Genomic DNA, 26,240 nt, shown 5'->3' with positions numbered 1-26,240 from the left:
TCAACTCTGGAGCCAAACTGGCCAAGAGAGATCCTGAGAGAGAACAAAGGATGCGACCCTATGTGATAGCCTTGAGGGAAACGAGCTGGCATCAGGAACAGGCTACTGGGTTGCGCACACCATGCACCCATGCCCAGTATCCTGCTAGCCAATGTTCAGTCCATCGAGAACAAGTTTGATGACCTCAGGGCCAGACTTAAGTTCCAGGGAGATATTCGGGACTGCAACCTCCTTTCTTTTCGGTTTACTGCATGGACAGAATAATGGATCGGGGAAGAAAAGAGGTGGTGGAGTGTGTTTGATGGTGAACAACAGATGGTGCGACAGCGTGAGGATTTCAGCATTTCTCCACTCACGTGCTCTTGCTCACCCAATCTGGAATTTTTGATGATTAAAAGTCGCCCTTTCTATATTCCTTGGGAATTCACTGCGGTCACTGCCTGCATTGTTTGTATTCCGCCTTATGTGGACTCGGACACTGCCTTATGTGAGCTACATGAGGATCTCACACAAAACAAGCACTTCACCAGGACGTTGTGCTTATTATTATGAGAGATTTTAACAGAGTAAACCTCCAACGCACATTTCATAACCTTCACCAGCACATCACCTGCCCCACCAGGGGCATTAGACCACTGCTACACCCCGTTCAAGAACTGCTACAAAGCAGTCTCTGCCAGCATTTGGAAAATTGGACCGCCTTGCCATTTTCCTAATGCCTGTTTACAAACAAAGGCTAAAGCAGGAAGGACCAATCAGGAGGGAGGTCACACACTGGATGACCATTCAATGACAATGCAGACCACACTGGATGACGCAGACTGGGACATGTTTCAGCGCAGCTCTGATGACATCTACATGTTTATGGAAGCAGTTGTGGATTTTATCGGGAAACTAGCGGATAATACAGTGGAAAGAACTATCATCCAAACATTTCCGAATCAGAAGCCGTGGGTGGATAAAAACTTCCACGATGCTCTGAGACCACGCACTGCTGCCTACAATGAAGGGCTCATCTCCGGTAATATGGACCAATACAAAGCTGTGTCTTACAACGTGCACAGCATGGATACAAAGACGAAGACGAGCTACGGGGAAAAACTAGAGTCACAGCTACAACATTGCAATTCTAGGAGTCTGTGGAAGGGATTGGGGACTATAAACAACCAGCTTCTTAAATGAGGAATGTCAACGCTTCACTGGCTGAACACATTTTATGCTCGCTTCGACACTGCGGCAAATAAAAGAACAAACGGCTGCATGCAGAGAGCACCAGTGAAGACAAAGCTTTCTTCATGACAGAGCATCCCATGATGAAAGCTTTTAGGAAAGTGAACACGAGGAAGGCAGCAGGATCAGATGCAATCCCTTGTCAGGTCCTGAGAGCCTGCGCTGACCAGCTAGCACTGGTGTTCACGGAGATCTTCAACCTCTCCCTGGCCAAAGCCGAGATTCCGACATGCTTCAAAGAGTCCATCATTGTTCCTGTCAACAGCCCGCTTGCCACAATGATTACTAGGGATGCACCGATACCGATAACAGTATCTGGTATCGGGCTCGACACCACATTTTCTAAAGTACTCGTACTCGTTAAAAGTCCCCCAATACCAGGGACTGATACCACGGTCTGAGACTTGTCTATGTTTGAGCGGCATGTAAGGGGTTAATCACAGGCGCCAAGTGCCCGCCCCCAGGCCCGAGTGCCCGCCTCCAGGCCCCGAGTGCCCGCCCCCAGGCCCCGGCTGCAGCTCAGAGCTGGGAGAAGGCGAGGCGAGACATATCAGCCATGTGGAAGTATTTCAAAGTGAACGAAGACGTGAAAACAAAGGCGGACTGCAAATTGTGCTCAGCAAAATTGTCCAGAGGCTCTAAAGGTAGCGCATTTAACACAAGTAATTTAATCAAGCACCAAAAACACGACAACGAGTACAAAGAGTTTACCCACGCTTATTTACCCACGCTTATTAGCACAGAGGAGCATAGCTGATGCTACAGCAGTGGGACGGAAAATAGTTGGGCATTTTAAACCGCCTTAGCCTACTCCCGCCTCGAGGACATTCAGGGACAGCTCAACCAGCCAATAAAGAGACTGCAGCAGGACGTACAGACGCGCTGGAACAGCACGTATTACATGCTCCAGGCCCTTGTTGAGCAAAAGCGAGTGCTGGGCGTGTCCGAGCACGAACTCCCTGACTATCTCACCGCTCACCAATGGGCTCTTATGGAGACGACTGTTGCCATCCTCGCCCCCTTTGAGGAACTAACTAAAAAAGTGAGCAGCTTCGACGCACTAGCCTCTGATGTCATCCCAGCTGTGACTGTGCTAGTGAGACTTCTAAACAGAGAAACAGACGAGGACCACGGCGTCAAGACAATGAAAGCAACCTTACTGGCAGCTGTCAAGAAGCGCTTCAGTGACGTCGAGACCAACCCACTGTACATTACATTATACATCTTCACGGATATAAAGTATTTTAACCTGATTCATTGTTTCAGGAGGAGATTTCCATCAAACACTGGATTCTGATTCAGATCAAACTAACAATCCAAAGCAGCAACTTTCAAATCTCTGGATTCTTCTTGGTGGCTTTCAGATGAGCTCATGTTACAATCAGCTGCTGTGTGTGTGTTGTTGTGTAGTTGAAGCTCTGACTCACATTTCATATGTGACCAAAGGAAACTTGGTGCTGTGTGACACACTTTAGATTCTCTGCTGCTGCTTTGAACTCTTCAAACTAAAGAGCCAAACTGATGACTGACTGTGCAGCTCTGACATGGCAACAAATGTCCCTGTTATCAGCTGCTGGATGGACGTTATCAGAGCTTTTTAGTCCCACACGGATCACCAGGAGCTCCTCCTCTGTCTGCAAACAGGCTCAGCAGCTTAGTAGTTACTGTAAGGTCTCTGATGGAGCTCTGTGATTAGTGGAGTGTCCAAGCTAAATCAAGTTATCAAGTTTCTTTGTCCTCTGATAAACCATGAAAGGACCGATCAGCTGATCAGCAGTCAGGACATCAGTATCGTGACCAGTGATGGGAATAACGGCGTTACTAACGGCGTTACTAACGGCGTTACTAACGGCGTTACTAACGGCGTTACTAACGGCGTTACTAACGGCGTTACTTTTTTCAGTAATGAGTAATCTAACTAATTATTATTCCTATCGTTACAACGCCGTTACAGTTACTAACAAGAAAATGCGGTCCGTTACTATTTTTCAACAAACAGACAGTTGAAGCTGTGTTCAGCTTACAGCATCTTATATCAGCTGCAGGAAGTAGCTGTAAGTAATCTGGGCGCTCTCAAAAGAGAGAGAGTTTTGAGATGTGAGAGATTTGTGACGTTTAGCATGTTTGGAGTGTGTAGTTAATGTGTAATTAATGTGTTGTCTTGTGTAGTTAGTGTGTAGTGTTGTGGATAGTTTTGTGTTGTGTGTCAGAACAATGAGGCGACTGCTGTCTCCAGGTAGAAACAGCAGTGATACACCTGCTGCTGTCAGGCCTGCAGGTATCAGGCTGTGATGTTTCCTTTATAGTGGACAGAAATTGTGTTTTTGGCACAAATAATTTGTGGCATCTTATTGAAGAACAGCTGATTGTTCTGTAAATAGTTTGAAATGTTTATTTGAAAAAGGGTAAAAGGTAAATGGATGCAAATAACTTTGTTGTTTGCAAAACTTGTGCATAGGATTTTTTTTATTTATGAAATATGATTCATTAAACATGTTTGTGGTTGTTACAGTAAAAAATAACTTTTTCTACTCTGATTTTATGTTTTTTGTGTGATTTTAGATCAATTGTGTTTCTACAGTCAAAATGAAAACATGACTGTAAATTCAGACATGTGAGGTTGTGCTGATGAGACCAAACAAGGCAAATAAATAGTTTTTAAAGGTAAAATGTGGAGGAAACATCAAAAGTAGTTAAAATGGCCAATTATACCCTAGACCCCAGAGGGTTAAACTTTTTTTTTTTTAAAGTAACGCAATAGTTACTTTTCAAGTAATTAATTACTTTTAGAATATTGTAAGTCAATTACTAACTCAGTTACTTTTTTGAAGAAGTAACTAGTAACTATAATGAATTACTTTTTCAAAGTAACTTGCCCAACACTGATGGTGACACGAGTACTGGATCAAATTTGACCCTGAGCTTTGTTTTGACCTACAAAGTTCACATCCTGCTTCTTCTTCCAGTTGAAAACATGCAAAAGTTCATAGCGTTCCACAGCAGAGCCTGACACAGCGCTCCACGCCTTCTCCTCATCACATTTGTGCTTCCTGACGTGCAGCTGCTTCCTAAACTTCCAGACTTCTAACTTAATTCATAGGGAGGAGATCACTCCACTGCACTGCAGACAGATTTCAGACTCTCATGAATTCCTTCTAAGGCCTGATGTGGCTTTGCTTCCTGCTACATGACACATTTATTCACACCTTATGAACCAATCAGGAGCCTCCTACCTGTTCCCACGGCCGCCTCATTAATAAAAGGAAGTCAGTGTTTCTGTGAGCCGACGAGCTGAACTCAGACTTTTCACTTATACCACGTCTTATTTCTTTCTTTACTGTATTTATTTATTTCACCTGCACAGCGATTTTATTTCTATATGTAGATATTTGATATTCTGTAACTGAAGCTGTCCACGTTTGATCTCAAAGTGACACATGGACTCTGTCTGTGTCCTCAGTTTCCCAGCATGCCTCGGCTGTGGAGCTGTATGAGGGAGAGCTGTTTGTCCTGCTGCCCTGTGAGTTTCCCACTTTTGAACTTGACCGCCCCACAGTGGTGTGGAGTCGCTCCCACCTCAGTCCTGCAACCGTCCACCAGCTTCAAGGAGACGAACTGAAAGATCCAAACCAGCATTACAGCGGCCGAACATCCATGAAGACTGACGCTCTGGAAACTGGAGACCTCAGCCTGAACCTGACCAACCTCCACCTGTCTGACAGCGCCACCTCCACCTGCTCCGTCAGATCATTTAGACTGAGAGATGTCCCACTGCAGGTCAAAGGTCAACATCAAACCAAAACCCTGCTGTAGACGATCACAATCACTCAAACTGAACTTTTAATATTGTCACAATAAGCATGCTTGCTTCACCATTTTAAATCTAAGCACATTCTTTAATTCATTACATTCAGTCAAAGGTCACCTGCCAATTTGTGTCTCTCTACAGAACCATTTCCATGCTGGGCCACAGCTCTGCTGGTTCTGCTGGTTCTGCTGGTTCTCTTGGTTCTTGTTCTCATCGTCTCTGGAGGTTTTCTGCATTATTGGCTTGTTATTACCCACCAGTCTACCGTTGTTGACAGCGCTGTCGGCCGCTGGGTTTGTTGTTGTTTTTGACTTAGTCTCATTTCTGCTGTTCAAACTGAACAAACTTTGTAAAATGATGCAAAACTGCAAAACTCTCAGCTGTGTCTGTAATCAAACCTCTGTAACTTTGCTCTGTTTCACTTCATCAGGTCATGTTCACTTGTGTTTTTGTTCTACTGCAGAATATTTTTAAGGTCATCTGCTATAAAAAGCCAGGCCAGGAAAATCTGCTTCATGTTTTTCTGTTTTATCCTCAGTTACTTTGACACATCTGCTGTGATGCTCACACCTCTGATGAAGTCTCACAGTGTCAGCTTTCTTTTTATAGATATAAAAATATGGAAATGAATGATAATATTTCTGACTGTCTGAGGCAAACTTCAGCGATTAAAAGTGAATGGATTGCAGAAATCAGTGAGGATACCCAGCCCTGTTAGCAGGTGTCCTCTGGTGGCTCCTTGACTGTCACACAATCATGTGCTGACAGGAAATGTTGCAGCAGCTTCAGTAAATGTTCCTCCCTGAGTTGTGCTCAGTCATGTGGTGGAGAGCTTCAGATGTTCAGAGCAGGAGAGCTCCAACAAGACCAGGACTGTGTGATGGGTTTAGATTTTATTATTGTCATTTGTATTAGGAAATATTTAACCATATATGCTTAGAGGTGTATAATCAATTGTTTAGTGATAGGATGTGTGATCTTTAGCAGGCTGCAAAGGCTTGGTGTGCATTCAGAGTGTTCTGGAATCCACACCTACATCCTGGGAGCATGGGAAGAGGTCGTACATTGTCTTATTGTTTTACGGTAGGATAAACGTAGCTATATCTGTTTTAGTCTGAGTGCCTTTTGTTTAGATGAACTGCTGGACTTTCCAGACCAGTAGGTTTAGGGAAGTCTTCATGGGGTCACACTCTGACCCCCCCCCCCCGCCCCCCCCCCCCCCCACACACACACACAGTATTCTTTGTTCACATGTATACCTATGTAAGATGTTATATGTTAATGACCCTATGCATATTCATGTAACCACAATAAAAGGAGTGCTATGGGGAACCTGGCTGAGAGTCTGACGGAGGTCAAGTGGTGGAACGACACTTGGCTCCAGGCAGGTCTCCCTCATGCATGAGTAACACGAAGAACTTTGGTGCCTTGTGTCTTGCTTTTTGTTGTGTAGCAAATTGTCCTTAACGTTCCAGCAAATAGGTTTATGCTACGAACCTGTCATTAATTGGTCCTTCGAGAGCCGGATCCCTGGAGTCGACATTCACCGAGGGGAAAAGAGACACACCGACAGACTGACGTCAGCCAGGACTTATAGAGGTCCTGCAGCAAAGTCCTGAGGCGTGAGAATTCGTCATCGGGCCGGTGGATTAGCCGTCTGTTTTTTTCTCCTCGATGGATGACGATTGACGGGATTCGGGACTGATGCTACTCGCAATAAGCAACACCAAGTAGGTATGTGAAAACTCTTAGCCACTGTGTGAGGCTGAGTTCAAAAGTCTTTATCACTGTGTGCGATAAAGTGTGTAGTCACTGTGTGCGACTATTCTTTGCCACTGTGTGCGGCAAAGCACGCATCCACTGTGTGAGGTTGCGTTGGAAGTCTTTATCACTGTGTGCGATAAAGCGCGTGATCACTGCTATGTAAGTCTTTGCCACTGTGTGGGGCAAAGCGCGCAGCCACTGTGTGAGACTGCATTGAGACGATAGGCCTAAATTTTGTTGTTTGTGTGTGAGGATATTTTTTGTTGTTGTTGCGTGAGTGTGTTTGTGTGAGTGCGTGCGGAGCAGAACACGTGGTCTGTGACGCCAGCAGCTGTTGTTATTATGGGTTCCCAAGCAACCAAGAGTGCGTCAGAAGGTGACGAGAAGTTTATGATGAAATTCGCTCCCGGTAGCGCAAAGTATTTAGGACATTGGCGCAAAAAATATGATTTTGAAGGTAAATTGGTTGTAGGACAATGTCAAATGTTAGTAGACCAGTTGACAGTAAAGGCAGCTTGTGCAAAAGGGAAATTGAAACAGGAGAGAGAGTTACAACTGGCGTCCGCTAAACTGTGGTTAGAGCAGGCGCAGAAAAGACAGGAGGCAGCGAACGTGAAGAGAGCAGCTTTGCAGGCATTAGCTGTGAAATCTGAAGATGAGACGGTGCGGTCTACTTCAGTAGTGCTGACGTTAAGGGACCAACAGCGTAGAGAAGCATTAGAGAGGGAGAGAGAGGCCAGAGAGGAGGAAGAAAAGCAGGAGCAGGAGAAGAGAGAGAGAGAGGAGGAGGATAGAGTACGGCAGGAGTTTGGGGATGCCGCAACAAAATATTTAAGCGCTTATGGAACTAGATCCAAAACTAAAAGGGATGAGGCGAGTGCAGCTGGTATGCCTGCCTACCCTTTGCATGATACCTTTCCCATGGTAGAGGTCGCGAATCCCCATTTTGGTGTTGAAAATGACCAAAGCCGTGTTATTTGTGTTTACAGGCCATGGACTGAATCTGAATGTGCAGAGGCATGTAAAGATTTAGGAAACCCGTTGACTAATGTTAATGAATTTATCGCCCGACACAAGCAACTCTGCTCCTCGTACCGCTTAAACGGTCAGGAAACAGAAGCCATTTTTAGGAAGTGTCTCACATATAACTGGGCTCGGGTGCGAGGCACCTACACAGGGAGGGATGGTAATACCGTCCTACCCTATGGCCATGCAAATTTAAGAGGCCAAGTTGATGGGGTTTATGAGCGTCTTAGAAATACCTTTAAAGCTTCTGTAGATTACAACAAAATCGCCCAATGCATTCAGAAAGCAGGAGAGGATGTTCATGAGTTCAGGGCGAGATTAGAGGAAGTTTTCAAAGAACATAGCGGCCTTGAAGAGAGTGCAGAGAAGGCCAGCCCATATCAGCAGCAGTTAAAACATGCTTTGATGAATGGCTTTCATTCACCCATTGCTGATTTCATCAGAAAACAAAATGTTAGTCATAACACTGACGGGTCCGTTGAATGCATGAACTGGGCCCGCCATGCACAGGAAGTCATTAAAAATAAAAAAAAAGAAGTCACAAAGCTCTGAGGCCGCTGCCTTCTTAGTGGATCAAATCTTTTTCCAGGGACAGATCAGACGGGGAAGAAATAGAGGCGGAGTTGAGAGAAGTAGAAGAAATTGGGGCCCTAAAGAGAAACGGGACAAGAGATTTGATAAATGCTATGAATGTAGAGAAATGGGCCATCATGCAAGGGAGTGTCCTGAACGCATGCCTGAAGAGTATAAACGCCCTGATCCAAGAAACCCTTATTATAATAAATGACTAGCACCTGTTGACACTGCTAATACACATACATGTACAAATGATCCCTTAGCTTGCCAGAATCTACAACAGCCTGTGTTTCAGACTCCAGATTTAACTGAAGTATTGTTAAATCTGTCAGGAAAAGAAGTAAAACCAGTTCGCACGTTAACTGTGCAAGGCAAAACTGTTCAATTTCTGTGTGATTCAGGTGCAGATAAAACTGTTTTAAAAGATCATCCGTCAGGAGTTGATCCTTCAAATGGCACAATTTATGTGAAGTCTGCAAATGGTCAGTTAAATCAGCATAGAATCTCTAAACCAGTGTGGATTAGAGATCCTACCACAGGAGAGGCAGCTCAGAGTTCAGTTGTAATGTGCCCAACTTGTCCGGTGAACCTCTTGGGAAGAGATATGATGATGAAACTTGGAATTTCAATAATTCCAACATCCATTGGGATGATAGCTGCAGGAAAAGGTGAAACTGCTGAGACAATGGTTCATCAGGACAGTGGGGATTTGCATTATTACTGGACACTTGACCTGTCGGCCTCCAGACCTGATCAAATAAACTGTAAACTGTTAGCTGCAGCTGAGGAAATGTTGACAACTAACCATGACATACAGCCACCAGAAGACTTGCATGTCACACTGAGATTTAAGACCATGCCTGGGCCTGATGAGGCCTACACAGATAAAGTGCTGAAATTAGGGCCACAGAGAAAAACCATTAAAGCAATATATACTGATGGTGAAACCATGGCTGGATGTAGTGTGATCCTTTCTGAAGCTGCACAACAACTCTTTACAGGGCAAACACCACATATTTCACTGACAAAGAGTGGCACAGCTGAGTGGACAGACTTAGCATCTTTGGTGAGACAGGGGGAGAGTGTTGGAATGTGGCAGCAAGCTGGAGGGGGTTGGGAGACAGACGTGCAGCACAGCATCTTTCGTAAAAAGCTGGGATGGGTGACACATACTACACCTCAAACACATTTAAAGGGGGGTGAGAATGACACAGCAGAATGATATGTTGTAGATGTCAAAGATCACCCGGAGCTTAAACAGGTCCCAGAGAAGCTCTGGTCTACTGGGAAGACTGATGTGGGGCTAATAACAACAGCGAGTCCAGTAGTAATAAAGCCCAAAACGTCTTTTAGGCCAAGAGTGAAACAATATCCCTTGAAGCCTGATGCAGTGGAAGGCATTAAACCAGTAATAGAGGATATGATTAAAGCAGGGATACTAGTTGAAGCTCCACAAGCAGTATGTAACACACCCATCTTCCCAGTTAGGAAGGCTGATTCACAGTCGTGGCGCATGATTCAAGATTTAAGAGCTGTAAATCAGGCAGTGGAGAGTATAGCTCCATGCGTCCCCGACCCCCACACCTTGTTAAATCAGCTTAAGCCAGACAAGACACACTTCACTGTGGTAGATTTAAGTAATGCTTTCTTTTCCATACCAGTACATGAGAATTCACAAGGCTGGTTTGGTTTCACGTATCAAGGCAAAAAATACACATACACCAGATTGCCGCAAGGTTTTTGTGACAGTCCTACAATTTTCACACAGAATATTACAAATTGTCTGTCTGATTTTGTGATTCCATCACATTCACAGATGTTGGTATATGTCGATGACATTTTAATTGCATCCAATTCAGAGAAGAACTGTAAAGACATATCATTGGCATTGCTGACTCACTTAGCTGAGACAGGTAACAAGGCCTCACTTTCAAAGCTACAGTGGGTGAAGACAGAAGTGAAATTTTTAGGACATCTGCTTAGTGCAGCAGGGAAAAGCATACACCCAGAGAGGAAAACAGCTATCTTGGCAGCACCTAGGCCAGTGACAAAGAAACACATGATGCAATTCCTAGGGTTGCTAAATTTCTGTCGATCGTGGATGCCCCATTACTCTGAAATTGTGCAGCCATTATTAGATATGATGTACAGTAAACCTTTGGCTATGTCAGAAAGTTTAAGTTGGACTCCTGAGGGGGAGCAAGCTCTGTGCATGCTGAAACAGATGCTGACAGGAGCATCGGTTCTAGGACTTCCAGATTATAACAAGCCCTTTGTTCAAACTGTTGACTGTAAAGGGTGTTTTATGACATCCATGTTAGCACAAAAATGTGGAGGTGGAATGAAGCCAGTAGCTTATTATTCTAAGAGGCTGGATCATGTGGCTTGTGCCTTACCTCACTGTGTGCGATCTGTGTGTGCAGCCGCTGAAGCCGTAAAGTGTTCTGGTGAAATTGTTTTGTTTCACCCTTTGACCCTGCTAGTTCCACACGAGGTGGATGTTTTATTGCTGCAGACTAAAATGACATTCTTGTCACCTGCAAGACACTTGTCTTTAATGTCACTGTTGCTCTCCCAGCCACACATAACTATTAAGCGGTGTACAACTTTGAATCCCTCTACACTGTTGCCCACAGAGGAGGAGGGTACACCACATGTGTGTAGTGAGCATGTAGAAACACAGTGTAAACCTGGAAGTGATTTAACGGACATACCACTCACTGCGGGCAAGGTTTGGTTTGTTGATGGTTCCAGTTTTAAAACAGCAGAGGGAAAGACTAAAACGGGCTTTGCTGTTGTGGATGATGTGCAGGTCATCCGTGCTGGGCAGTTTTCACATTCCATGTCTGCCCAAGCAGCTGAGATAGTGGCTTTGACGGAAGCCTGCAAAGCAGCTGAGGGGCAGGCAGTGACTATATATACAGTCAGTATGCATACGCCACACTCCATTTCTTTGCCGCTCAGTGGTCAAGACGAGGCATGACAACATCAACAGGGAAACCTGTGGAGCATGCGACACTTTTGCAGGCCCTGTTGAAAGCAGTCTTACTGCCTAGTAATGTTGCGGTTTGTAAATGTGCAGCACACACACGTGGCACTGACCCCATTGTACTAGGCAACGCCTTTGCAGATAAAATTGCAAAGGAAGCGGCCCTTGGAACACATGGGGTTCATATTCTGGTGTCTCAGGAGCAAACTATGCCCATCACACATGATGTGCTAGCAGACATGCAGTCACACTCACCTCCAGCTGAGAAGCAGCTGTGGCTCACTAAAGGAGCAAGCCTGCGAGGTGATGTCTACTATCTTTGTGATAAACCTATATTGCCTAAAAACCTATATAGGACTGCTGCAATTTTGAGCCATGGGCTTTGCCATGTCTCAACAGCCGGAATGTTAGCAGCAGTCGAACGGCAGTTTTTCACACTGGGATTCAATGCTTATTCAAAACATTTTTGTAAAGCATGTTTGATATGTTGTAAACATAATGCTCAGGGAAACCTCAGACCTAAAAGAGGAAGGTTTCCCAGACCCAGCAACCCATTTGAACTAATCCATATGGATTTCATTGAGTTGTCTAACTGTAACACCTACAGGTACTGCCTGGTAATTGTGTGCCCGTTCTCAAAGTGGGTAGAAATTGTCCCCACTAAGAAAGCAGATGCTATTTCAGTGGCTAAAGCGATATGCAAAAATGTGATCCCAGAGCATGGGATCCCCCAAACTATTTACAGTGACAATGGTCCTCATTTTGTGAATGAAGTAATTGAGAAAATGTCACAACATCTGGGGATAACGCTGAAAAACCACTGCTCATACCACCCACAAAGTGCAGGGCTGGTTGAAAGGACTAATGGCACAGTAAAGCTGAGACTCAGGAAAACAATGGAGGAAACAGGCAGAACATGGGTAGACTGCATTGAGCTAGTGAAAATGTATATGAGAATCACGCCAACTGATAATGGCCTAACGCGTTTTGAAATAATATATGGCAGGCCATTTAGAGTTCCAGTGTTCTGTAATGATAATGATAAAGCAGAAGAAGAAAACACACTAGCAGACTGGATGATTAAAATGCTGAAAAGCAAAGAAGTCATGAGTGCAAATGATCTGCCAGATGATTCTGTTTCTGTACAGGAAGAACGTCTGAAGCCAGGGGACTGGGTGCTGATAAAGGTCATAAAGAGGAAGTGCTGGTCGAAGCCACGGTGGGACGGACCATACCAGGCTCTGCTGACAACACCAACAGCTGTGAAGATCGCAGAACGACCCACCTGGATACACCAAAGCCACTGCAAAAAGGTGACACACATCCAGGCCAGCTCGGAGTAAGTGGCAGGAAGACCGGGTACAAAGGGGGGGGAAAGCCTCCAGGGCCCCTCGTCTCAATCCGGTGAAGAAACCAACTGAGCCACAGGTACTCATCAGAATGGCTGGTAAAGTGTTGTCTACCCTGCTGAGTGTAATGGCTTTGATGTCATCTTGGTCAGCTGTGGAGACCCTGTATGTCCAAGGAAACCACACCCAATACCCTCATGGCTATTCTACAAACTTTTGGTGGCAGTTTATGAATACAACTGCTCACTTGAACAATAGGACAGACTGCTATGTGTGTGCTCATATGCCGTTATCAGCATATACATCTGGACTGTGGCCGTACAGCATACCAGAGGACAGGAGCAGGGAGGGAAACATCCTGCTGAAGAAACAAGTGCTGCTCACTGTCAGGGCTCAGTGCTGTGCTGCAGGTCAGAGGTCAGAGGTCATGGTGGGACCAGTATCAGTTTACTCCATTGAATCCATTCAGCCTGTGGCTGATAATGTTTCTAATAACGACAAACTGGAAACACAACTTTACGATTGTTTCTTTAACATTTCCTGATATTCAGACACTTCAGCAGGAATCACAGCAGCAGCTGTTTTTGGGGATGATGCAACGAGCCTCGTCCACACCTGGAGTTTCTGTCCTTCTACTTTCTAAATACTCACAGGCTCAGGCAGTGGGGGTCACAAAGAGGTGGCTCTGAGCCCTTTATCATTTGCAGTGCTGATGAACACTCTGATGTTTGCAGACAAAGTTATGATCTGCAGTGAGAGTGAGGAGGAGAGTCTGCAGAGAAGAGAAAGTACAAACAAGGAGAGATGAGGAGGAGGTCAGGGCTGATTGATCTATGACAGGAGGAGAGCAGTAAGAGTGAAGAGGAGGAGATGCAGTGAGACCTGCTGTGATGGAGACGGTGGCACACAGACAGGAGGAGCTGCAGGTGGCAGAGCTGAAGATGCTGAGAGTTTGGTTGGAGGTGAGCAGGATGGACAGGATTAGAAAGAAGAAGATCAGAGGGATCGCTCAGGTCCAGCAGAGCTGCAGTCAGACTGTGTGCTGGATGCTCCAGAAACTGACTCAGTGTGTGTGTCGAGTTCACACAGTGCAGAAACAAACTCACTTTACAACATTATCACAGGTTTATTGATCCATCAGAGCAGCTGGAAGGAAGAGACGAGCTCCTGAACATTTCCTGACGCTGCTGCACAAACAAAGTGATTCATTATTAGTTTGATCTTTAATGTCACAGCTGTGTGAAACATGCTGATGTCACACAGTTTGATCAGACTGTGCATTGGTACATAGTGTTGGTTTTACTTCCATCATTTTATTGTCATATTTATATGTTTGTTTATTTAAATATCAGGTTTTATCCTGATATTGTGTGTTAGTGTTGTTGCACAATATTCTTTTAATCCACTGTGGACTAAGCGGACAATAGTAGCACCTGTGGAGGTGGGGGCGTTCCCCGAGGCGGCCTATCAGCCGCCAGGCTGACCTGTTAAAGGGGATAGTGAGGCAGAGATGGGAAGGCGACGCACGAAAGGCGAGCAGGAGGAAAAGAAACGCGCACAAGCCAGCATAGTGGGAGGCGATGCAATCCACAGCAGGTGCCCCTCTGCCTGCATCTGGCTACGACGGAGGCCGTGTTCAGGTGTGGAGTGGGGCGGGACTGTGACGCGCTGTCAGGAGGAGACAGGTCTGCGACAGGAGCCCCGCCCCCTTGTTCCGGCGTGGTTTCCATCCCGGAAGAGAAATTCCTCTCCTGTTTCAGATCAGGAACATCTGCCTGCGTGTGGCTGGACTGTGGCATTATGGGAATTTTAGCCTATGGAAACATTAGTTTAGCCTTTGTGTTGACAGTGTAGAGTTATTTCTGCGGCTGGTTTTTAGCGTGTTGAGACTCTTTTTATTGTATAGGGGATTTTAACCTGTAACTCTGGTTGTGTCTGTTTCCATGGAAATAAATGGTGTGTTTAAGGCCAACTTAGTGTCTGAGCCCTGAGCGCTGACCCACTCACTCCCCTTCTACTTGTATGCAAACGCACTTTGAGGTGCAGATTTAGATCCACCACTTTTAGCGGCTCCACTAACACTGAAGCCTCACACAGGAAGTCATCTCCATGTGCCGTTTATTTACTTTCCGGCTCTTTGAAGCTTCGCTGCCAAATGTGGAGGAAAAGTTTTATGTGGAGCTATCTGCAGCATGTATAAACTGATATTAATCTTTAACAGGGCTGTCAAAACTGAGAGCAAACAAAAGAACTGCTGTATAATGCCGTCCACCCACTCAGTTTAATTGGTCACATGACTGCATCATATGACTAAAATGCATCATTGTTTTCAAAGGGCTCAGTTTCTGCAGTCCAGATTGCAACATAGACCGAGTGAAAGAAAGACGAGCGTGTGAAAAGCGGACGGTTCAGCCTGACCCTTAAACGCCCCACAGAGAGAGACAGCTGTGTGGCCTGGAGCCAGGGAAACATCATGGATGGAGAGTCGTGCTGCTCACAGTTACAGGTGTTTGTTCACTTTCACTTGGTTCTCTCTGCTTTCACTTATTCTTTTATTGTGTTTCTGTGTGAAGCTGTCGTGTCTCCTCTGCAGGTCCAGGATCAAACATCAGGAACAGAAGCAGCTCCATTGATCCCACTCCTCTGATGGCTGATCAATCACTTTGATCTGTTTGATTATTGATCAGTGATGTCAGAGTGGAGTCAGTGTGATGTATGAAATATATCTTAAACTATCATAAAAATGTTTTATCATATAAGTCATTTTTCTACATTTTCTTCTACAGATCAGTTTATGTCAGTATGTCCATGAAGGTTCATCCAGGTCATCGTAGTCGAAGGAGCTTGGAAAGAAAAGCGTCTGGACTTCTTTAAGCTGCTTGAAGACGTTTCACCTTCACCTGAGAAGCTTCTTCAATTCTAGGGCTTAAATCTTCAAATGGTGAAGAGTCCCAGATTTAACCCTGTTGGAGTGTCCCCCTAAGATCCCTTCCCACTCACATCCTGGGCCATCTGACCTCAGGAAATCACATGATAGTGTGAGAGACAAGCTCGTAGACAAACAGCTTTTTACACTATAATTACCTGTTTGGGTCCAGTGAGTGTCAATGACAGGAAATCCTCACCTGGTGGTGAGTGAGAGGAACCACAGCAGAGACCTCTGTGTTTAAGAAATGGATGGTTATGGTCGCTGATGCTCTCAGCTCAGTGTTCACACCAGCACACAGAGTGCACAAGCTCCCACTGTGGAGTAGACACTACAGGGACTGAACGCCTGTGGAGCTGTTCACACAGACTGTGTAGTTACAGGAAGCTGCCAGCAGGTGGCAGCACATCACCGCAGCGTCAGCCTGCAACTAAAACCTCTGCAGAGACTCTGACGGGTGTCAAACAGGCAGCAAGTTTGACATAAAAGCTGCTTCAGGATCAAACTCATCAGGATGTGATAATAGGATTATTCCTTTGTGACGTCATAATTAATCATTACTTAACATAAGAAATGCTTTATTTATCTCGCAAGTTTGAAAATGAGGCTAAATAAGGTGAAAAACATGTCAGTGTAATATATCAAACATGACAGGAAATGGCTCGGATAATTAACAGTTGGAAAATAATCCTAAAGTCCGTTGAAGCTGGAGATGTTGGAGGGCAGCAGGAGCAGTCAGGGAGATGGTCACCCTAGTTATCCTAACTGGGCGTTTATAAAGTCAGCAAAGAGGCACAGAAAAGAAGATCAGACACCAGCGAGGGAGGATAAGAAGGACAGACGCAACAACATTGTCATCCCCTATGTAGCCGGTGTATCAGAGAAACTCAGGAGGGTTTTCTCCAAGCATGACATCCCGGTGCATTTCAGACCCAGCAACACACTCAGACACAAACTGGTTCACCCGAAAGACAAAACTCCAAAACACAGACTTAACAACGTGGTGTTTGCTGTACAGCAGCGAGGAATGCCCAGACCTCTACATCGGAGAGACCAAACAGCCACTTCACAAGCGCACAACACAGAAGAGCCACCTCCACAGGACAAGACTCAGCTGTCCATCTGCATCTAAAGGTCAAAGGTCACTCTTTGAGGATGCCAATGTTCACATTTTGGACAGAGAGGACAGATGGTTTGAAAGAGGAGTGAAAGAAGCATCTATGTCCACTGTGAGCGACCATCTTTGAACAGAGGCGGTGGTTTACGACACCAACTCTCTGCCATCTATAATCCAGTTTTGAGTTCCCTCCCCAGACGCCTTAACGCCCACTCACATCCTGGACCATCTGACCTCAGGACATCACATGATAAGGTGGGGCCAGGTTTCACAATGAGCTCACCTGAAACTCTGGCTGATTGGGACCCACACCCAGTTTCACACCTTGGCTCAGGCGATTAGAGGATCATCAGGGGTCCTTTTGTCCCTCTGTGGGGGGAAACTCCCACTAGGTTTAAATCTGGGACTCTCCACCATTTGACCTTTGAACTGAAGAAGCTTCTCGGATGAAGGTGAAACGTCTTCAAGCAACTTAAAGAAGTCCAGACGCTTTTCTTTGCAGCTCCTTTGACTACGATGACCTGGATGACTGAGAACCTTCACAGACATAGAACAGCAGTCGTACATTTATTTACAAACCCCACGTGTACAGGGCAGGATGTGCAATGGTCCAGGGGAAAAGTTACAAAGTCCAACACACGCTCTGCTCACTCGCTCCTCTCGTATTTGTTTTCAGCTCACTCACTCTCACTCCACTCCACGCCACCAGGGAAACAGATCGGGGTCACGGACGAGTCCGAGAACCTGAGCACAAGAGAACTGCGGTGAGCATAAACAGAGTAATCACACGACGAGTCCAGGTCATCAGGTAGATTCACGGCAGGTGCGTGGGCCAAGGGCGGAGCCCAGCTGAGCTCCGCCCAGGCAGACAAGTGAGAGACAGGAGAGAGAGACATATAACCATAGTATGCTAATAGCAAATTTTTTAGTCAGGTTTAAAGTGAGATCCTGCTTTAAGGGCAGCTTCATCTGCTGGTAATGACAGATGTTTCTAGTATATCAGGCTTGGCCAACATTACAGGGACTTACTTGCAGAGACCCACGAGCTCCAAACTTGGTGCTTTTATGATTGGTGCAGATGCTCTAAGCTACTATTAACCAATAAGAACCACGGGGTGAGGTGTCACTACAAGAACTTATCAGCCACCAACTTGTATGTATAACTTTCCTCACACTTGTAAAACTCTGTCAGTAGAATTCAATGGGGCAGAGTGACCTGAGCACAGGCCCACTCTGTGACACTCAGAGCTTTGTGGATATCATCTGCAGGTGCACGTACTGGGAGTGCATGTACAGGCAGCTTGCAGCCACTTTGCCACCACTTTAGGACAATGTTTACAGTAGACTGAGCCACACTGACTTTGAGCAGTCATTGTGCTGCTGCATGGTTGATGGCACTGTCCCTGCAGCTGTCAGGGACAACAAGAACCACTCAACTACCTCAGCCAAGCCGAGACTGTGCTGATGTTGTGAGCTGAGACCAAGACACTAACCCAGGATGGTGATATGATGGTGTGAGAGTGGGTGGATGAGCCCATCCCACCTTAAATATAGAAATATCTGTAATGCAACACATGTTTTATGCAACATGAACATATTTCCCACGCTGTTTCATGTTGTGTTTCCAAGATTTCAGTTTACTGTAACTTTCATTTGTATTTCCTTCAGTCTGTTAATCTTGGAGCTTCTTATTACCAGGTGAGAACATGTAACCGTCTGTAGATGTGATGACACTATGGAGCGGGATCTCCTGTCTAGTGCTGCACAGAAAGCTGATGTCACTGCAGCTGCTAATATGTGCTGCAGCCAAGCCTACATGAGGGGGCTGTGCTGTGGAACAGGGTGGTGCAGGTGGTGTTATCTACATTTGAACATTAGACAACAGTCACATGAAGACACTTGATGTTGTTAGCTAAAGACCTACAATAAGAGAAAGAGAGCAGCAGCACTAGTGCAGCAACAGCAGCTAATGTTGTAAAAACACTGATCAATGATTTGACTGTAGCTGCTCCAACTGTCTGTCAGTGATGCTGTTGGAGATGAATGTTTCAGTAACACTGACTGAGACTGAAATGGTTTTAACACTGGTTTCATGTTCAGATAGATTTGACATGCTGTAAAATGTCACATATTTCTGATATATGTATAATACATAATCATGCTGTTACACACATTCATATTTGACTGTTACTGTATCATATTCAGTCCTCGTCTTACACTCAGGTGTTTATCGCAGTCACAGACGTGTCTGTAGTTGTTGTTGTCAGCCATGGAGGAACATTTCTGTGTGTGTGTGACTTTTACTGCTACCCTTCATTACATAATTACCAACAAGAATAAACTGTTAATTACCACCAAAGAACAGCTCACTTCCAGATGTTAGCTGCCAAAAGATTTTGTCAAATGTTTATTATCAACTTATTTTTTATTTTTCAACCTAAATATCACCTGCTTTAAAGCAGCCTGGTTGTCTAGCAGTACTAGTTTCTGTCACTAGATGGCAGTGTAGGCTTTGGTATGTGTTTGATCACTTTGTGTTTTTCTGTTTCTGCTGTGATCACAGCTGAGACGTGTTTGGTTCTGTGGGCCTTTCAGTTTCATCTAAAACCTCCTGAAAGTCTGAATAATCGTCACCTTCGTTGAGATCAGACAAAAGCACTACCTAACAACAACAACTAGTAAGTGCCTCAGTTACCAGAAATTACAGTCAGAGATGAGTATTTATGAAACCTCAGAGAAATCAAACTTCATAACATTTATAGAACCAGAATTATCCTGTATGTTAATCATCTGAAACATCATTATTATCTAAATACTTCATTAATCATTTTCTGAGTAATAAACCTATAATTTACAACCATAACAGCTCCTAAATAACTGGTCTGTCTGTGTGTCATACTTTAGACATATAAAACTGCTGTCACTGATGATGTTCTGAACTTATTGATCCAGATCTTTTAAATCTGTCTTAATGTAACCGGCGTGTTCCTACGTTGTGTCTGACAATGAAAGGTCAAAGAAACAAAGAGCTCCAAGTCATTAACTTGCTCGCTCCAGCTCCTACAACCAAATGCAAACAGGAGGGACGAGGGTTAGCTCCACCCACCACAACTTCCAAGCTAGCAAGATCTATTCATGCTAGCATAGACTGTGCCTGTGACACATTTGTGGCACACACGTACTACACATTCACAGCATCTAGCAAAGACACAATGATGACAATAATTGACCTAAAAACACAATCAGAAACATCAGGGTGGCTAAATATACATTATATGTGTGTTGTACAGTGATGGGAAAGAAATGACACCGACCTCTCCCACAGGGGAATTGTAGCAAAGGGGAGGGGCCAAAGGGGTACCCCAAAATTTACAGGGTTGCACCAAAGAAGAAGAAGAATGAGGAGGGGCTCCAACTGATAATAAACATAAGTGCAGACTTGGAGGTCCTGAAAGTCAGCTATAACAGGAACAGTTTGGTTCCATTAATAAACTACATACTAATGCTCACTATTGTGTAGTTATTATAAAGAAGAGTCCATGTGTCAGTATTCACACACCTGGCTTGGGTTTCTGCAGCTAATTGGTCACCTGTGAGGAGACAAACCCACAGCATGCAGGTCATTTCTACATCTGTTGGTGTGTCCTCAGTTTCCCAGCATGCCTTGGCTGTGCTCATGGAAGTGAATGAGGGGGAAAGATCTGTCCTGCTGCCCTGTCAGTACTCGGATTTCATACCTGGTGATCTCAGAGGACAAAAGCAGCGTTACAGCGGCGCACATCGATGAGAGCTGATGCTCTCAACACTGCAGACCTCCGCCTGTCTCTGAGAAAACCAACAATGGCTGTCAGCAGCGACTACACCTGCTCCACCAGTGCTGGGAGAGAAGAGCTGAGACTGACAGCTCTTTGTACAGGTCAGTACTGTAGAGGTCAGAGGTCAGTTTGCTGACAAACCATTTAAAAACATTTTTGAGCTAAAATCCACGGAAGTCACAGAGGAAAGACGAGACACTGCAGAGAGGATCCAGAATATTTGATGTTTTCTGATGACAGTTAAAGTTTCCAGCTATCAAAAAGTGTAACAGCGCAGCCTTCATGTCCTTTCAGTTCTCCATCATTAATGATGACTGTCCGTTATAAATCATGTTGGCTAGTTTCCTAACTCAGTCCATGTCTCCAAAGCAAACTTGTGTCCCACACTTTCTGTGCTGAGTCTTCAGGGATTCTTTTCACTTGGTGCTGAACTAACTTTAATGAATTGGGGCTCCAAAGAAACCCCAGCCCTCCCTAAACAAGGCTAACAATGCAACAACTCTTTGGGCACTCTGTGGTGTAGCTATTAATCACAATCAGCTTTACTGACCACAGATATGCACACATGACAGCTTCATGACAGACACTTACTATATGCACAGCACATGCATGAGGACTGACTATAAATATCTACAGAGCCACTTCCTCTATCTGCTGCTGGTACATACCCGTCCTTCCATCATGGCTGCTCTCCTTGCTCCTCCTCTTTCTCTGCTTTCTGCTGTCTGAGGTTTTCACTAAGTACACGGTCAGTCGTGGCTGATGTCTGTGGTCTCGTCCTGAACAGTGGTTCTGCTGACACTCACTGGTCCTCTGACTCGTTCCTTCCTCGTGTCAGTGCTTTCAGTCTTCTCCTTTGGCGAGCTCATTATCCCAGCTGGGTATCTGATCAGGGCGGCGCAGGTGGTGATTGGCCACAGTCAGATCCACCTACGAGCATCTTTGAGGGAAACATCCTGGTGGCAAAAGACGTTGAGCTGAAAGTCAGAGTGTAGCTAGCATACAGCTAACGCTAAGTCATTTCAAAGAGTTCTCAGTCACGTCTGAGCAACAACAGGAAGTGCTGTGGACTTTTGGAGGAAACAGAAAGTTCATGTTGATGTCACAGCTCATTGCTCGCCCAGATCTTTGCACATCTGTAGAACTTTGCTGCAGAATGCAAAGCACACGTGGCTACAGGAAGAGTTTTAGCTCCAACTTTGTTGGAGCTGAACATGAGAAATCCTCAACACCAAGACTGATCACAAACACACAAAGCCCCGGGTCCACAAACTGTACGTGTCTCATTACAACACAACGTGACCAAACAACTATGTTAATAAGGAGAAAGCTGCTCTGAAGTCATTAGTGACATCACCTCCTCTGTCTCCACCCGCCTGCAGGCCTTCACCTCCTCATTCATCCACAGTCGGCCTCCCTCTGCTCCATCAGCTGACGTCCTCTGTACAACTACCTGCTGTAATCTTTGATTTCTTCTTCTTTGTATCCTGCAAAGCTCAAAATTCACTATAATACAAAGACATTTCAGAAACGCTGCACTGAGTGAAACAACAGCAGTGACCTAAATGAGTCTCCAGCGTATTCAAATAGATTTTCTGTGAAGCATTAAAATCAAACTTTTGTTTCTCATCCTTTCAGTTTTGTGCTCGTGCTGTTAGTCTGAGAAGCTCCTTGTTTGAAGTCAGCTCAGGATCATAAAGACTTCAAATCTATTTGATGCCTGAGTAACTTACATACGGAGAAACATCTGGATCAAATCCACACTGAATGTTTATGTGACACATTTAAAAGAAGTCTGTTGTTCACAGTCGTGCTTGTACAGAGTGCTGACAGCTGACAGGACCTAACAGAAATAATGTGTCTGTGCTGAATGAGACACTAACATAACACATGATGATGTTCATGAGTCTGATGGAAACACTGGTTCTTTCAGTCACTGGTGTCCTCACTCCAGTCCATGTGAGCTGGAACTAATGATTTGATCTTAATTGTGTCAATGTTGTTGGATCTGTTTACATATGTTATTAAAAACAGTTTTATCTAACGTGATCCTTTCATATTTTAATAAGTGTTCATTGTTATTATGGGCTGTAACAGGCTGACTGTGTCACAGAGGATTTCATCCTTTGTCCATCAGGACAGTCAGACAGAAATCTGCTTCCTGTTCCCAGTGTGAGCGTTTGTCAGCCTCACTGATGGAGGACGGCTCTCTCACAGTGTGCAGACATATTTAATTACTGCTAACAGTCACAGTTCATCGCAGCAGCTGTTTAACATGGACGTGAAAGAATCAGAGATCCAACATCTGACCTGGACCCACAGCACTGATCACTGATCACAGAGTCTGTTACACAGACTGACCGTTCTGTGGTCAAACATGAAGGCATCAACGTGACCTCTGACCTTTATCTACAGTGTTTCAGTCTATTTGAACTTTTTACTTTGAGCCTCATGATCACTGTGATAACATGTGATCATTCAGCCCCACGAGTTCATGGCTATACTGGAGGAAAAGAATTGAAAAGCTCAGTTTAGTGTTCCTGTAAGCAAAGTCAGTGAGATGGAAATATAGATTTTTACATACATCAGGGACAAAACAAAGAGAACAGGAAGTAATCAGAGTAAAGGTAAGACCGTCATTGTACATGAGAGAAGTGCAAATTGCCTTATTAAATAATATTTACAAAACAGCTGCATGAAGGTTTAATACAAAGTGTGTTTGTGATCTTCTGGCTGACAGGTGTGTTCACCTGCCACAGAACGAACAGTTATTTTACAGCTTTATGGAGAGAAAAGAATTAATGAAGCGTTCTTTATGGTTGGATCAGTCTGAGGGAGAAGGAGCTCTGCTGCCTCAGGATTGTGGAGTAGAGCAGGTGTGACAGATTGTCTATCATTGAGAGCAGTTTGTTCAGTGACCTCTGACCCTCACTGAATTCAACCCCTCCAAATTTTGACCAATGATACTTCCTGCCTGGTGGATTAGTCCAGGGGTGGGCGATCTCAGTCCACGAGGGCCGGTGTCCTGCAGGTTTTAGACGTGTCCTTGAACCAACACAGCTGATTTAAAGGCTAAATTAGCTCCTCAACATGTCCTGAAGTTCTCCAGAGGCCTGGTAACGAACTAATCATGTGATTCAGGTGTGTTGACCCAAGGTGAGATCTAAAACCTGCAGGACACCGGCCCTCGTGGACTGGGATTGCCCACCCCTGGGTTAGTCTGTTGATCCTTCAGCCTGAGTGTCTTAATATGGAGGCTGTGACCCGAGTCCATATTTAAGAAATACATTTGGAGTTTTCAGTGTTTCCATGTCGTTGTGCTGTGATGATCACTTTGATTGTTGCTGCCATAATCTGAGAGTTTGTGTTCACTTTACACTTTGTATTTTTAATCCGTAGATTTAGTTTCCCCCAAACAGCTGGTGATGTTTAGCTTCATCAGGCTGGTGTGTTTAAGGAGTGGCAGCTGTTCTTCACCTGACTGCTGTCCTGTTTGATATTCCTTCACTTACAGTTATTTTTGTCTTTTCATTGTTCTTCTGCTTCCACTCTCACAATAGGACGAATGTTTACTTCAGAATCACTGTGACTGTCAGAATCCCTCACTCTGGATAAACACACTAACTTTTCACCAACCAGCAAAATACTTTCCTAGATTTTACACCACCTGCTTGCGCCTCTCTCCTTTACCTAGGAATACAAAGACCTTTCAATAATATAAGATAAAAGTTACCCAGTTGCCCCTGCTGGTGGTTTTTGTCCTTCAAGTTTGGGTCCTTGACCAGAGGCCTGGCTTGACCTACGTTCACACTGCAGGTCTTAATGCTCAATTCTGATTTTTTGATCAAATCTGATTTTTTTGTCTGTTTGTTCACACTACAAATAAAATGTGACAACAAACGTGCTCCAGTGTGAACGGTTCACGGTCCTCAAAGCGGCCGCATGCGCAAAAGAAAACGTCACACACAATGCAGTCTGTTTAGAGAAATAAAAATGGCAACTACAGAGCTAGTAGGTGTTGTTGCAGGAGTCTATCGATTTCTGCACATCGTAACCGACAGTATTTTGACAAATTAATTAGAGAAAGAAGGACACTGAGAAAAAATAGAGGCTGTGCTTTAACAATGGCCTTGTTTGGAGCAGTGGCTGCTACCTCGGTGCAGAGGTATGTGTTCTCCGGCACTGATAATTGGCTTGTGTCAGTGACCTAAAAGACGGATTTAATGCAACACGACCATTCAAACAGCAGCTTTCTAAAACATCAGATATGTATCAGATTCAGTGCCACATACAAAAGTGGTTGGATCACTTTGAATGACAGCGATTAGAGGAGGTTCTTCCATCAGTACCAAGCTCTGCTGATTTTCATTAATAAAACTTCAACCTGCTCAGTGAAAAACAGAGTGAAATCAGACAAGACTGAGTCCACTTTTAACTTTGTTTCGTCACATTTAACAGGAACTCATCTGAAGATCAGCCTCCTCCCTGTAAGGGGAAAATTCTTATCAAGTCTCCACCTGTCCTGCTTCAGGTGAAGCCCCGCCTCCTTCCAGGAATCACCTGTGTGTCCGTGTTTAGTGTGCAGCTGTGGAGCTTGTTGTTGGTGTGTGAAGAAACTGTAAGTTTGCTTTGTTTCCTCCTTTAACAGTTTGTCTTTAGGAACTTTATGAGCAGATCAGGAAGTGAGACGTTTGTATTTACATAAAATAAAACAAATGAGATGATTTGATGATTGGCTGAATCCACTCTGGTTATCAGTCAGTAACTCTGCACTCAAACATTTGTCTTTGATAAACAGTTTAAAATGATCTGAATGAAACTTTGGATCCAACATCACTGGTGGAACAATGATGGTCCCTTTAACTGGAAACAGATGAAACCAGTTTGTTCTTCAGAAGCCGACATTCAGGTTTTACTGAGTGACGTCAAAACAACATGAAGCTGCTCCAGCTCAGTTCAGGGTCACTGCAAACAGAGATAATCAGAAGTAAATACAGACTCTCACACACACCATCAATATTTAAGGATGTTTTCACTGCGGTTTAAATCCTACATATACTTGATGTTAATGCAGGAGTAAAGCCTCTCAGAATCAAACACATTTAAACCTCTGTGACTCAGGACTGTGTGAAGCGCACAATCGAACACTTTTTCATCTGTTTCAAGTGAAACACAATGAAGTGTTCAAAGGAAAAACATGTTACTATGTGAATCCTGCTTGATGGACCAGAGCAGAGGCTTCACTCTGTGCTCTGTTCATTACTCTGTCAGTCTGAGTTATTCATGAAGGAGCTGATGATAAGCTGGTTAATGTTGGCACACACACACACTGTGACACTGTCAGACATGAGGAAGTGTGCAGGTAAACTTTGCTCAGAAATGATAATGAGGAGTTACACAGACTGATGGAGCTCATAGAGTGAGACGTTTATTTTACATGAAGTAAACCTGATGTATGATCTGATCTGTAGATCAAACTGATGTGTTAGTGTTCATACAGCTGTGTTTAATAACCTGTTGTTTAGGGCTGGGCGATAAGGCCTCAAATCCATATCATTTGAAGCATGTGCAGTAACGATATATATCACGATATATTCTTTTCTTCTGTATAACATATTTTCCACACTATAAGGCTTAAAA

The 26,240-nt window shown here is 44.5% G+C and overlaps 1 protein-coding gene and 1 pseudogene across 1 annotated transcript in view; both read left to right on the top strand.

Moving 5' to 3' along the window:
* LOC102777248 (NLR family CARD domain-containing protein 3-like) overlaps positions 1–26,240 on the top strand; it is a 1,099,208-nt gene that overhangs the window by 653,547 nt on the left and 419,421 nt on the right. The gene's annotated exons all lie outside the window — the stretch shown is intronic.
* On the top strand, positions 7,145–8,615 carry LOC148106002 (uncharacterized; annotated as a pseudogene).

The sequence above is a fragment of the Neolamprologus brichardi genome, chromosome 3 (assembly GCF_056152115.1).
Source record: "Neolamprologus brichardi isolate AB-2024 chromosome 3, ASM5615211v1, whole genome shotgun sequence".
NCBI lineage: Eukaryota > Metazoa > Chordata > Actinopteri > Cichliformes > Cichlidae > Neolamprologus > Neolamprologus brichardi.
Note: the sequence above shows the minus strand (reverse complement) of the source record. Positions and strands in the feature narration are given on the sequence as shown.